This window comes from Cupressus sempervirens, chromosome 11 (genome assembly GCF_028749045.1).
Source record: "Cupressus sempervirens isolate cs-2001-9-10 chromosome 11, ASM2874904v1, whole genome shotgun sequence".
Taxonomy (NCBI): Eukaryota; Viridiplantae; Streptophyta; class Pinopsida; order Cupressales; family Cupressaceae; genus Cupressus; species Cupressus sempervirens.
Genome location: NC_143128.1, coordinates 465,671,459 through 465,685,520, shown reverse-complemented (window position 1 = coordinate 465,685,520; position 14,062 = coordinate 465,671,459).

Below are 14,062 nucleotides of genomic sequence, written 5' to 3'. Positions count from 1 at the left end.
CTAGAATCTATATCTAAAGAAGTTGATGGTGAAGTTACCATTGGTGATAATTCTGCTCATTCATTTAAAGGAATTGGGAATTGCACCTTGAAACTAAAATCGGGTAGTTCTCTACATCTCAAAGGAGTACTCTATGTACCAGGAATAAAAAGGAATCTAACCACAGTTACAACACTTGAAGATGATGGGCATAATGTTGCATTCATGGACAATAAAGTAACAACCTGGCCTAAAAACTTTTCATTTAAGAAATCTAAGTTGATTGGTCAAAGAAAGGGATACTTGTGTGAATTAAATATAGAACCTTGTCAACCTATTCAAGCCTTAATTCATGAAGCTATTGATATAAACAAAATTTGGCACAGAAGGTTAGGACATATAAATTTCAAAACCTTATCAACTATGGAGAAGATGGTAACTAGTTTACCTAAGTTGAGTAAAGATCACTCAAGCATATGCAAAGGATGTGCTCTGGGTAAGAACACTGAAAGTCCATTTCATGATAGCACTAGAAAAACTAACAATGTTTTGGAATTAATCCACTCAGATTTATATGGACCTATGTCTATTCCTTCTCTTGGAGGATTCTGGTACTATATAATTTTTATAGATGACTTCTCTAGGAAAAATTGGATTTACTTTTTAAAGTGTAAACAATTAGAAGAAATCCTTAAGAGATTTAAAGAATTCAAAACCTTAATTAAAAACTTATTAGGAAACAAAATTAAAACTCTTAGGATTGATAATGGAGGGGAATATACTTCAGATTTGTTTAAAGAGTTTTGTAAAGATGTAGGAATTAAGAGGGAATATACTATTCATTATAACCCACAACAAAATAGGGTAGCAGAAAGGAAGAATAAAACAATTATAGAAGTAACAAGAGCTATGATATTTGATCAAAATTTAGAATATTATCTTTGGGAAAAAGCCTCTTGTACTACTGTATATATTCAAAACAAAAGTCCTCACTCCTACCTTAGAGATAAAACTCCTAAAGAAGTATTTACTAAGGTTAAACCTAATATAAGCCATCTTAGGATATTTGGGTGCCCATTATATATACATGTTTCAAAAGAAAAGAGAACTAAGTTAGAACCCTTTGGGAGGAAGGTATTTTTTTCAAGTACAGTGAAACATCTAAAGCATACATGATTTTCATACTTGGTCAAAAAAATATTGAACTTAGTAGGGATGTAATATTTGAAGAAGATTTAGCATTCAAAAGAGCCCTAAGTTCTAGAGAACCCTCTCCCTTACCTAGTTCTGAAGAAAAATATTGAATCTAAGTTTTAGAGGGAGAACATTGAAGAAATTAAAGATGAAATTCAAAATTTTAATCTCGAGGAAACTTAAGATCCAAAGAAAAGACCACTTTGGGCCATTAAGATAGTAGATGAAGCACAAGACTTCGCTACACCATCTAGAACCTTTAGAGAAAGTGAAAGATCCAAAAGATTTTTCTAGTTAAGCAACAAACATGAATGATTTATCTAAATCAAAACCAACCAATGTTTCAGATGCTATTAAACATATAGCTTGGAAGGATGCTATTGCAGAAGAATACCAATCCATTATTAAGAATGATGTTTGGGAAATTATTTTAAGACTTGAAGGAAAATTCATTATTTCTTCTAAGTGGATATTTAAAATCAAGCATGCTGCTGATGGTAGCATTGAAAAATATAAAGCTAGATTCGTAGCTAGGGGATTCTCTCAGAAAGGATTGATTATGAAGAAACCTTTGTTCATGTTGCCAGATACACCTCTGTAAGAGTAGTCCTAGCTATTGCAACATCAAAGGGATGGAAAGTACATCAAATAGATGTAAAAATATTGGAAAGATTACAAAAGAGGTATACTTGGAGCAACCTAAAGGATTTGAAACTCATAACCCTAAAGTTTTTGTTTGCAAGCTCAAGAAAGCTCTCTATGGGCTTAAACATGCTCCAAAGGCATGGTATGAAAGAACTAATAAGTATCTCACCAGCTTAGGATTCTCCAAGAATGAAGCTGATCCAAATCTATATTGTAAAAGAGATAAAGATGATATGCTAATTTTGATACTATATGTTGATGATTTACTAATAAAAGGTGACGATCATCTCATAGATCAATGCAAGAAAGATCTAATCAAACAATTTGAGATGAAAGATTTAGGACTCCTTGATTACTTCCTAGGATTAGAAGTATGACAAAATTCTGATAGCATCATACTCAATTGATTGACATCTTGAAGAGATTTGGAATGTGGAACTGCAGGCCTATGTCTTCTCCAATGGATACTAATCTACATAAACTTAAGGAAGTAGCAACATAATCACCTTCCATAAATTCTACTCTTTATAGATAGATGATTGGGTCTCTTATGTACTTGGTAAATATAAGACTTGATATTTTCTATGCTATTAATGCCTTAAGTCAATTTATGTGTGAGCCAAAGGAGATTCACCTAGTTATAGTCAAACACATCATGAGATACTTACAAGACACTCTTAACCTTGGGCTCAAGTATGAGAAAGTTGAATTGGACCTACATGGGTACACAGACTCAGATTGGGCTGGAAGTATTACTAACAAGAAAAAAAATTTAGGATGTTGTTTTAGTTTAGGCTCAATGATAATATCATGGATATGCAGAAAGTAATCATTAGTAGCACAAAGTCCCATAGAAGTTGAATATACTATAGTAGCAATGGCCTCTTGGGAAGTATTTTGGCTTAGATAGTTACTTGTGGGATTATTTGGTCATGCCATGAATCCTACAATTATTCATTGTGATAATCAGACTTCCATCAAGCTTTTTGTGAATCTAGTTTTTCATGACAGGTCTAAGAATATTGAAATTCCTTACCATGATGTAAGGAATTTGGTAGACAAGAATACTATAAAATTAGAATACATTTGCACTACATATTAGACAACAAATATTCTTACCAAACCTCTCTCATGAGTGAAGATAGATCACTTCAGGAAAGGACTTGGTATGGTTGAATTATAATACATTTATATTCTTTAAATTATTAATAAAATAAATTTATTGTTAGGCTATTGACCGTTATGGGCTCCACCATTTGTATTCATTATTTAAGAGGGGATGATCTCTGAGATAATGAACACTTGTATAAAAGACATTAAGACAGATGACGATCTCTTAGATAATGTGTTGAACAATAGAGAACTACCAGAAAAAACTCTCACACAATCTTCCCCAGAAATTAATTCAATATTCATGGATTGTGGAAATCTGTTTGCAATAGAGAACTACTGTCAGATCTAGATGAGTTTAAGATCATTATTGTGATGTATATATTTCTATTTCTATGAGTCACACTTTGGATAAATGAAGAATTTAATTATTCTTTGAATTTTATCTTGTGTTCTGGTAGATCTTAAACTAAGGATCATGTTGTGATATAGGATTGCCAGTACCAATGAGTCACAACTTAGATAAATGAAGAATTTAATCATTCTTCGAATTTTATCTTGTATATTGTATGCTTTGAAATACTATTATCACTAGTATCAATAATAATCATATCACAACAATAGTAATATGACATAGTATCATGTGTTCAAAGATACCACATGCTTAGAAGGTTCAGATAGAAATAGAGTATTAATCTATGCTTATTCATCATAATTGATGATGCTAGACATGTTATATCTTAGTATGATTATCAAGTTAAGAGAGAGTGTTAAATTTGTAACTTTGATTACCATACTGATTTGATTGTGCAAATGACACAGATTTTATCTTTCATGATATGCCTTATGAAGGCCTATATATAAATGGCTCCTTGTATAGGCATGATCAATGTCTCCTTTGAGATGATTGTGTTTAAGTATTAACTTAACTAATCTTAGTTAGGTTTGATTACAAACCAATACCTCCTTTGAGCATTTATTATGAGAATGCAATTGTGGGACGACCTAGATAGGGTCATGTCCCTTCAAGGGACTTGCCCTTTGGTTGATGTATTTATATAGGGTGTGGTTGTAGTTAAAGGATACACAAATAACAATAGTCTACTTCTTGAACAATACTTCCCTAGATGAATACTTGCTGAGATAAGACATTTCTAGAATTATATTCATCACTTCACTCAAGTCTAGTTATTGAAGATCATCTACAACAACTATAAAGAAGGTATTATCTCAATCTGATTCCTAGTAGAATTTGCAAAAACTTTACACACCTGCCTACCATTTTTTTTATAACTTTTGAAATACTTAAAAAAATTCAAAATAAACTATATATTGGTTCTACGCTTGATTTTATACATAATTTTTTTTCCATTTTCAATTGTTTTGGTGTAAGTTATGCTCAACACACAAATAGGTACCAAAATTTTAGGATGTAGTCATTTCAATAATTCATTAAAAATAAAATACTCATCAAAAAATTACAAAAAATTATACAACTTCTAGATATGACTCTTAACTATCATCCTACCAAAGGGATGTGCAAAATAGTGAATATAACTATGTCTTTTGTGTTGGACACAAAAATAGCTATGTTATATTTTCTAAAAAAATTAGGAACACTTTTTCCTGAGCACATATTTGACGCACCTAATCTTATCCATTTAAAAAAAACTCTAGTAGTTTAAAAATTAGATTTAGAGTACTATAATTTATATGTTTTAAATATCTTGTCATTTTGAGTGGATGACCCTCAAACGTCTCATCCAAGTTTAGGTTTACCTAATTTCAAAAAAAATGTGTCCACTTATATCCCCCTTTTTGTACACCATCTTGGTGCACTCACCCACTTCAGAGGTGTTCTTCATGATCATCTTTTGTTCCTATCTTCTAGGAAATTCCCTAGTTTGGAGGCTTCTTCAACACTTTACTAGTTCTTTTCGACATTATTTCCATCTCTTTTTGGAGTAGGGTTTTTCTCATGTGGTTTTCTCTATTTTTCCTATTTTCATAGATTTTGTTGTGCTTGTTGATCTTATATTGGTTTTGACAAGTGAGTGTCAACACACTTAAGTTATTTACTTAGTTCATGCCAAACTAGTAATGCATGCCAAGCACAACATGTAGATATTAGACCATGCCGATTCATAGTGAGTGCCAAGCCACTTATGTGTTGAGTCACTCAAATGCCGAGCAAATAGACCATGTTGAGTGATTTAGGAGCCAAGTAAATAGTGGATGTTGAGCAATACAAGTGCTAAGTCACAACATAAAGATTAGTGTATGCCGAGCATCAGAGACTTCAGATGTTGAGTAAGATAGTTTTGACATATTTGTTTGTAATGGCACAAACAACTATGTAAACCATTTTTGAGCTGACTTAAAATTGTATTTTGATATTTTGGAGATAAGGATGAATCTCTAGTTGGATTTCCTATGCAATTACATACAACCAATCAAAAAATGGGAAGGATTAAGCAATAAAATGGTTGAATCTCAACTATAGATTCATACCTAACCCTAAGCCACCAAAGTCTTCTTAAGGAGGACGAAACCCCAATAATCTTCATAATGAGTGTGTAAGGGAATTGAAGGAGCGAGGAGGATAGTTTGCATGCAAAAATAGAGCATTCATGGTGACTTAGAAGTTATGAAGTGAAACCACATTGCAGAATCAGTTAGAGTAGAATAAAGGATAGAGAAAGAGATACAACAAAGAGACATCTAATCAATAAGGATCAATAAGACATTGTTTAGAGGTAATATGTTATTAGGCAAGCAAGTGTTAGCCTTAGGATCTATGTTGAGACATTATAACATGTGATTTCAGTCAAATCTCTTAATAGAGTAGTCCTAACAGGCTGTATGAAATCCTTTAATAGGGTTCTTACTTAGTTGTGAGTTAAAGTCCTCTAACCAGACACACTTCTAATAGGGTGTTGAAATCCTCTAACAAGGTGAGACCTAACAATCTTTGTAAGCCTTTAATAGGGTAGACCTCTCACAAGGTAGATCATGTTTCATGGTAAAAAAATTGTAACCTTCATTGGATGCACTTTATTGCTGCAGTAGTGAAGATTTATGGGTGTCATCCCCACCCCAGTTTTACCTTCTCACTTGAAGGGTTTCTGGGTAATCATATCTGGTGTTATGTGTGTGAATGCTTACATGTTTGTATGATTTAGATGTATATACTTTACATGTTATTTTAGTTTATCATTGAATGCATAAGATAGATATGTGATAAAAATTTTATGGGTCCAAGTTTAAACTACTGATTCACCCCCCCTCAGAAGTTTACCTTTCCTATTGTAATTCCAATAGTGCTTGGGTACCTCATCAGGCCTTGTTTGTCAAGACTCAAATTTACTTTCAGCAATAGTTTCTAGGTTTTTAGCTACTCCCTAAGTTTATCTTAAGGGGAGGGTGGGGTGTTAGAGTAATATGATATTACCTTATTAATTATTATCATGCCACCTAGGTTAGTTGCCTATTAAGGTTTTGATCTCCTTTTATAAGGATTGATCTCTTTTTAATTTGTTCATTCACTTTTGATTATAGCAATCTCTTTTCTTGCTCATCAAGAATTATAATTAACAAGATGAAATGGAATAAATGATTAAGACATAAGAATAAACCATGGGTTATTTATTTCTATACGAAAAATTAGTAAAGTGATTGGCCAAAATAATTAAACAAATGCAAGATAACCCTATTGAAGGATCATGATGATGTTGCAAATTAAAGGTGATGATGCAAAAAAGGATCAAATTGACAATTGAATTGATTGAGTAAATGATGCCAAATGAATAGATGAAAATTAACAATATGTCAATGACACATGATATGGATTGATGACATATGGCATTTAACTTACTCTATAAATTCCATAGGATGATTGGAATTGATTGATGGGATCGATCATGATAACATCAATGAACTCTGTCAATGTTACTAAATTGATTGGATAGGGACAATATAAGACATTGAGGGACTTGACAATGTCAATGATCAAATTTATGATAGATTGCAAGGATTAATTAATGATAAGTTATATTGATGACAGTTGTACTAAGGAACCAAAGGACATAACAATGCCTAAGGATTGATTGATGATGAATGATTAAGGTTGATTACAAGTGATTTTGATGATGTTGAAGTGGTTTTGAATCAATTTTGGAAATGATCTGCATTTCAATGAAAAAGGTTGAAGATGATGAAAAACATATCGAAAGATGTTTAGAGAATGTTGTGCAATAAGTCCAAATGATGACCAAGTTAGCAAAAAGATTGAAGTTAGTGAAATGAGGAAATGGGACGTATTAACATGTAAAAGTGATGAAAGAGTAGGTGCAAACTATTTTTGAGAGTCTATAATGGGAACCATGAAAGTTTAATTTAAACTAACTTTATTTAATATAAAATTATTATGAAAGATAATGATTATAAAATTGTATAATATGATAATTAGTTATCATTTTTGAAATAAAAGATTTGAGACATTTAACTATGTAGAATAAACACAATTGAATACTAATTTTTATTTATTTTTGATAGGTAAGAGGTCAAAGCCAAGATTAATTATTATTATGTGTTGTAATTAATTATTATTATTATTTGTTAAGCTTGAGTAGAGTCAAACCTCAGATCTCCTAGACAAGAGGTTCACAATTTATTGTTGTGTTGTAGGCTCTTGCTTGACTACTAAATTCTTAAAATTTGTAAAAATCTTGGTTATTTTTGCAAATGATAATTGCATTAGATTCATAATTATCTTTTTAGATTTAAGTTTTTATTAAGGCTAAGATTCACTTTCCTTCTCTTTTTATGCTTGCAACTTGTTTGCCATTTCTCAGTTTCTTTGATATGTCTTATAACATAATTATTAATGTATACAAACACACACATATAACACATGAAAATTGTTAATCATACTACCACTTCTCTCTTACATAATATCTATGTTTATGTTTTTTTAAAATATTGATTTTTTGAGAAGTAGCTTGTGGGAGTATTTATGACACCTTTTATATGTACCCATGGTAACATTTTCTTAGTGGTCTAAAATTGAAGAAGAGGAAGAGGGTAACCCATCTATAAAAATTTATACAATGAGGGGTCAAAGGAAAAACCTCACTTTTAAGAGTTTTAGCTAGATCAAGGACAATTATATAGAAATACTACAAGGATTATGAAAATGAGGGCAACCTTTTTTGTAAAGCCAAATCTTTTCATGCATTTATCCTTCTTTTCCTTGTGCAACTCTTTAAAACTCTACAAAATCCTCAACCACAACACTACTCCTTACTAGATATACACTATCATTGAAGTTTATCCACACCCCTTGGGCTATATCTATAAACAACATTAAATGGACTCTTTCCCACACTTCTATTGGCTGAATTATTATAGGAAAATTCTACCTATGGCAATTTTAAATCACACTGATTTGGTCTATCACCAACCAAATGCCACAAAAATTTATTCAAACCTCTATTTACAACTTCATTCTAGGAACATGTTTGTCAATGTTATGCTAAATTAAAACCCAAATGTATACCAAAGTTTTTCTATAATGTATGCCAGAAATGGCCAATAAACTTTACATCATGATCTGGAATAATATTTTAAGGAAAACCATGCAACTAAACTATCTCCTTGTAAAATAAATTATCAATATGGAAACCATCTCTAGTATTTTGACATGAAATGTAATGAGACATTTTTAGAAAAACTATCAACTACAACAAAAAATGAATCTTTGTGTTCAAGGAAACCCTAAAACAAAGTCGACAAGTTAATGTAATCTCATGGCCTCCTTGACATTGGTAAATACAACTCTGTAATCTACTTTGCACTATTTGCATATTCTACATCTTTGAACCATTTTCTTCACATCAATGCTCATCTCCAACCAATAATAATTCTCAACTATGTAGATCTATTATTTTATCCATGCCAAAATGTCCACCCAAATCCACCAATGTTCCTTGTTCTTATCCAATTGTGTCTCATGGAATCTAGAGGTATACACAACCTCTCACCTTTAAATAAAAAGATCTCAAAATTAAAATACTATAGTCATTGACTTATATCCACTCCAATTTGACTTTTTGATTACCAATTACCAATTTTTACTAACTCAATAATCTCCTCAAAGTTTTGTGTCTGGGGATCAAATTATCTACCATTGATGAAGTGAGGAGGGTGGTTTGTAGGTGTACCAGAGACATGAAAAAAAGGGATTGAGGCTCTCTTTTAATTTTCAGTATTGGGCTAGTGTTTCAATACAAAATTTGGAAATTTCTTCATCTTCCTAGGTTTCCACCAAACCTACACTAGCATGTGCATTAGAGGGTTGGAACCAACATGTATGCAAGAAAAATGGATGGTTAGATAATGTGGCATACAATATGGGACTGTAGACACTAAAAAATGGTTTTTGTCTATGGTTTCATCATATTTTCATACTAACTCATCCCATAATCTCATTCCACTAATTCTGATCTTTTGGCCAACTTGATTATATCTCAACAGTGTCTGTCATCATTTGTATCCTCTTTCACATCAATTGCAGATAATTTTGGAACCATTTCAACATCACCAAAAATTATAACAAATCAACTCAAAATCATATGAAATCAACATGGAATCACCCCAAACTTACCCAGAATCACCCGGAATCAACCATAATCAACCCGAAACACATTAGACATCCCAAATAAATCATCATCTATCTAATCCTAGGCATTGTTGTGGCTTTTAGTGCCTCAAAAACCTATCAATCTGACCTTAGTACTCTCATGGTTCTCTGTGCGAGGTCAAACTGTCATTCTTTTCATTTGATCATTGGCATTGTCGAGTCCCTCAGTGTCAAATCATGATATCACCAAACCATTTTTACTAACATTGATAGTATCCATCGATGTTGTTATGATCAACCATATCAATCAATCTTGATCCTATAGCATTTATGATATCAATCAAATGTTACATGTCCTTAATTCATGACATGTGTCCTTGGCATGTTATCAATTCTAATCACTCATTCAATTTGACCACGACTTTGGTCTACCTGTCATCATCCTAGTTGATCCACTTCTTATCAAAGGATACTGTCACACTTATTTAATCAAATTGGCCAATCATATACTAATTTTCTCTCTAGGATTAAATAACCCATGATTTAATCCTATGTCATTTCACTATTTATTCTTCCTAACTAACCGTTTCAATTAATTGATATTTTATTAATTAGTTGAACCATCTTCACAAACTATGGGAATTCACAACTTCCTAAGTCCTATTTTCCACTGAATTTCCAAATTTCTAATTTCTATTTGTGTGGATATATGGATTTTTAACTTAGATATTCCACATAATATTGATATAATCTTGACATCATCATGACACATGGGCATCTTACATCATGGATTCTATCGTTACACTTGGCGAAGAATTGTCATAATCCATATATTCTTATTCCCTTATGCATATCTATATTTGGCTTCCATTGTCATAGATTCTTGAATTTAAGTGGGTTTGAGGTGTCACATGATGCATCATAGATCCGCTTCCATTTTTAGCCATGTTTGACTTCCAAGTGTCATACAATCCTACATTTGGCATCTTGTGTCATATGTGTCATGGATTCTCAAAGGAATCTCTTGCCACATATCCAAGGTGACAAGTCCAATGCTCTCATCTTGTGTGGTGATTGTAAATTGAGCATTCTTCCTCTCATTTTTGGTCCTTCAAGTCCCTTAGACCTTCAAGTCCTTCAAGTCCCTTGGTCTTTTGGTCTCTCAAGCTTATAATCACTTCTTCTAGTACTCTCATATCATTATCATTATCATATACTTTTTCTTCCTAATTGTGTGCATCATAGGCAATTGGAGCTACATCAAATGGAGAAGAAAGAAGGACATGGGAGCTATAAATGAAAGAGGGGGTTTTAACTTTGTGTTGCTTTCTTTGTTTATTTGGCTTTCATGGTATACCAGAGGGTATCAATGTATGTTTATTGAGTTTTGGATTTTCTCATAGCATGTTATATATTAGCCCATTTTCTAATCCTACAATTGATGAACTCGACGTGAACACACTTAACTAAATTGGGTTTCTTATTTTTGTGCTTGTAGGTACAAGGAAGGAGCTCACTTGGAAGGGTATAATGACTATCTGCACTTCCTTATCCCATCTAGATTAACTAGGGGGCCCAATAACATGATTATTTTCTCTCATTTATGCATTCTACTAGCTTGCTATCCTAGGTTGCACTCTGCTATGTTAGGGCACACTTGGGACCTCTAGGAAGTAGTTTTAGGGGCCTAGGAGTCACCATAACTCCCATCTGTTGTTCACAACTTATGAACTACACATAGAAACAACAAATTACATTGTTCTAGGCCCCAACTACACTATGGGCATAGTCTACACTATCTAAGTGCACTTGGTAGGGTAGATTTCAAAATTTTAGTTTTTGGGTATTGTTTAGGGCTCATTTCCCCACAGCCTCCAACTAGTCTCCCAACTGCACTTAGAAAATACCAACTATTCCCTTCTAAGCCCCAAGTGCACCATGGGTGTAGTTAGCATTTTTTGAGTGCACTTGGGGACATCCCGAGTCATTCTAGCCTTCTGGGGTGTAGTCTGCTCTGTCAGAGCACAGTTTGTTCATAGAAAGCACACATTTCACTCAAAATCTGCATCTAGGGCTTTTGTTTCCTTTTAAGACCCAAATTAGATGTTTTCATGGTACTGATGATCTATTTGTATCATGTGGCGATCATTGGATGAAGATATAATCATTGCAAACTACTAATGCTTGTTTGCAGGACATTGTTGAAGACCCTATGTGCTTGTCTAAATTATGCGTGTGGTTTCCTAGATTAGATAACACTTTTTTGGGTGCTCTAAAATGAATTTTCTATTTTTCTTGGTGTCCATGCATTGTTAGAATCCTAGGAGTTACATGGACATATCCTCTCCCTTCGCCATTCGTGGATCTTGGGTGTAAGAGAAATACATGTGACTTCTATAGAGAAGCTTTCCTTGGACCAAGATACCCAATATTGGGTATTCCAAGGGACAACTTTGAAGCAGTAACAAGCCAAATCTAGGTCAATGTTCCAACTGCTATATAAAACTCGATATAGTTAATGTCATATTGGTGGTATTTCTATGTGATAGCTCTCCTCCAGTACCCTTGTGGTGTGTTAAACCCCAATTCTTGAGGCTGGGAGACCTTTTGAGGAAGTTTATCATTCACTTGCCAAACAAAATGCCCATACTAAATACCTTGTTTTAGAGGCCAAAAACCTTTCTATCCACTGGCTCAGGGCGTCACCATGCCTGTGAAGACATCCCACATTCTCGTAGTCCTTAGTAGAGACAACAGTCCCTTGGGAAGTCTTGCCCCTTGGGAAGCAGATCTTGGCAGCCCCGAGAAGTGAGTGCATTGTAAGGGGGAGCTTGTGGTGCCAAGATTCTAAGTTATCCACTTTGGATAAGCATGGCTAAACTTTGGTTCAAGTGGGAATTCAGTGGATACAGTCCTAAAGTGTAGGTTGTGGTGTGTCTTTTCACTTTAACAATAGCTATTCTTGTCTTATTTTGTCTTGTGTGTATGTAAAATATTAATCAAGATAAAATCCAACTTTCAAATTTACACCTTGGATACTATTCAAACCTTGTCAAAACATTACACATTATCAAAACATTACATCTCTTGTCAAAAATTTGCAAACTTTGGTCCAAAACATTCAAGACTTAGAAAACACGACAACTTGTAACCTTAGACGTGCTTGGGATAACTTAGATTTCATCTTTGCATAGCATTCACTTGCATTCACTATCGTTTGAGCTTCATTCATTTAGGCTTCATTCTGCATCTTGCATCTTGCATTTCCTGTATGCATTTTTGCATTAACCAACCTCCATATTACACACTTTAATCATCATTTTAGGTGTCCTAACCATCATTTTGCACCTTCATTCTAGTCTTACCATTGTCCTCTACTATTTAGCTTATTTTCACATCAATCTGGAAATCTTAACACCCAAAATCACCTTAGTTTCAACCTAGTTTACCAACTGAGCTCTAACTGGCACCAATTGCACTATGGGTGGAGTTGGTGCTATCTGAGCACACGTGGTAGTCTAAGAATCTTGTTTTGACTTCCAAACAATATTTTGAGACTTTAGAAGTTTCCTTAGGTACCTGGATAGGCCCCCCTGTCTTAGCATGTCCTAATTTGCATTTTGCATGTCCTAGCCATCATGGCCTTCACTTAGGGCTTCATTCCTTAGGTCATAACCTTCATTATACATCTCCTATCTAATAGTAACAACAACCCCAACATCTTATCCCTCTAGTATAACAACTTAGCCATCACCTAGCTCAGAATAAACAAACATTCAATCTTGTCTCCCAACTGTGCCATGAAACTACCAACTGCGCTCAAACTAGCCCCAAGTGCACCATAGGAATAGTTGGTGCTATTGGAGTAGACTTCGTATTTTTAGAGCACACTTGGGACCTGCATGACCATTTTGGGCCTCCAAACTACATTTTGGGATCCTAAAACTGCATCTAGAAGCCTCTGTAGGTCCACATTTTTCATATGACCCAAAACATCTTGCACCCAAAAAATTCATTTTTCATCTTAGGACCTTTGCATATTACATATCTAATCAGCATAACCACCATGTTGATCACCATAAATGTCATTTTGAACCCAAAACCTTTGAATTTAGTCAAAAATATGAACAAAAGTATGGATCCTAGAGTATCTCATTGTGTCAATGGTTAATGGATCTTGACCATGGTCACTTTGTCATTTTAGTTTAACATTTTCTTTGGTAAAAATATATCTATGTCAAGATAGATTTGACTTTTTCATTTTGATCTTTTCGCATTTATCTCTTTTTGGTCAAGATACAAAGTCTATTGTCATAACATTAAACTCTTAGGTTAATACCTTTCAAAGATTTCAACCAAGTTCAAAACCTTCTCATGCACCCTTGTCATAGAATTATCATGTTCCTAGTCTCCCTAAATGTCATTTTTACTTACCCTAGTGGTATATCCTCTTCAACTTTCATTTTTTAAAACCCTAGCATCATTTCCACTATC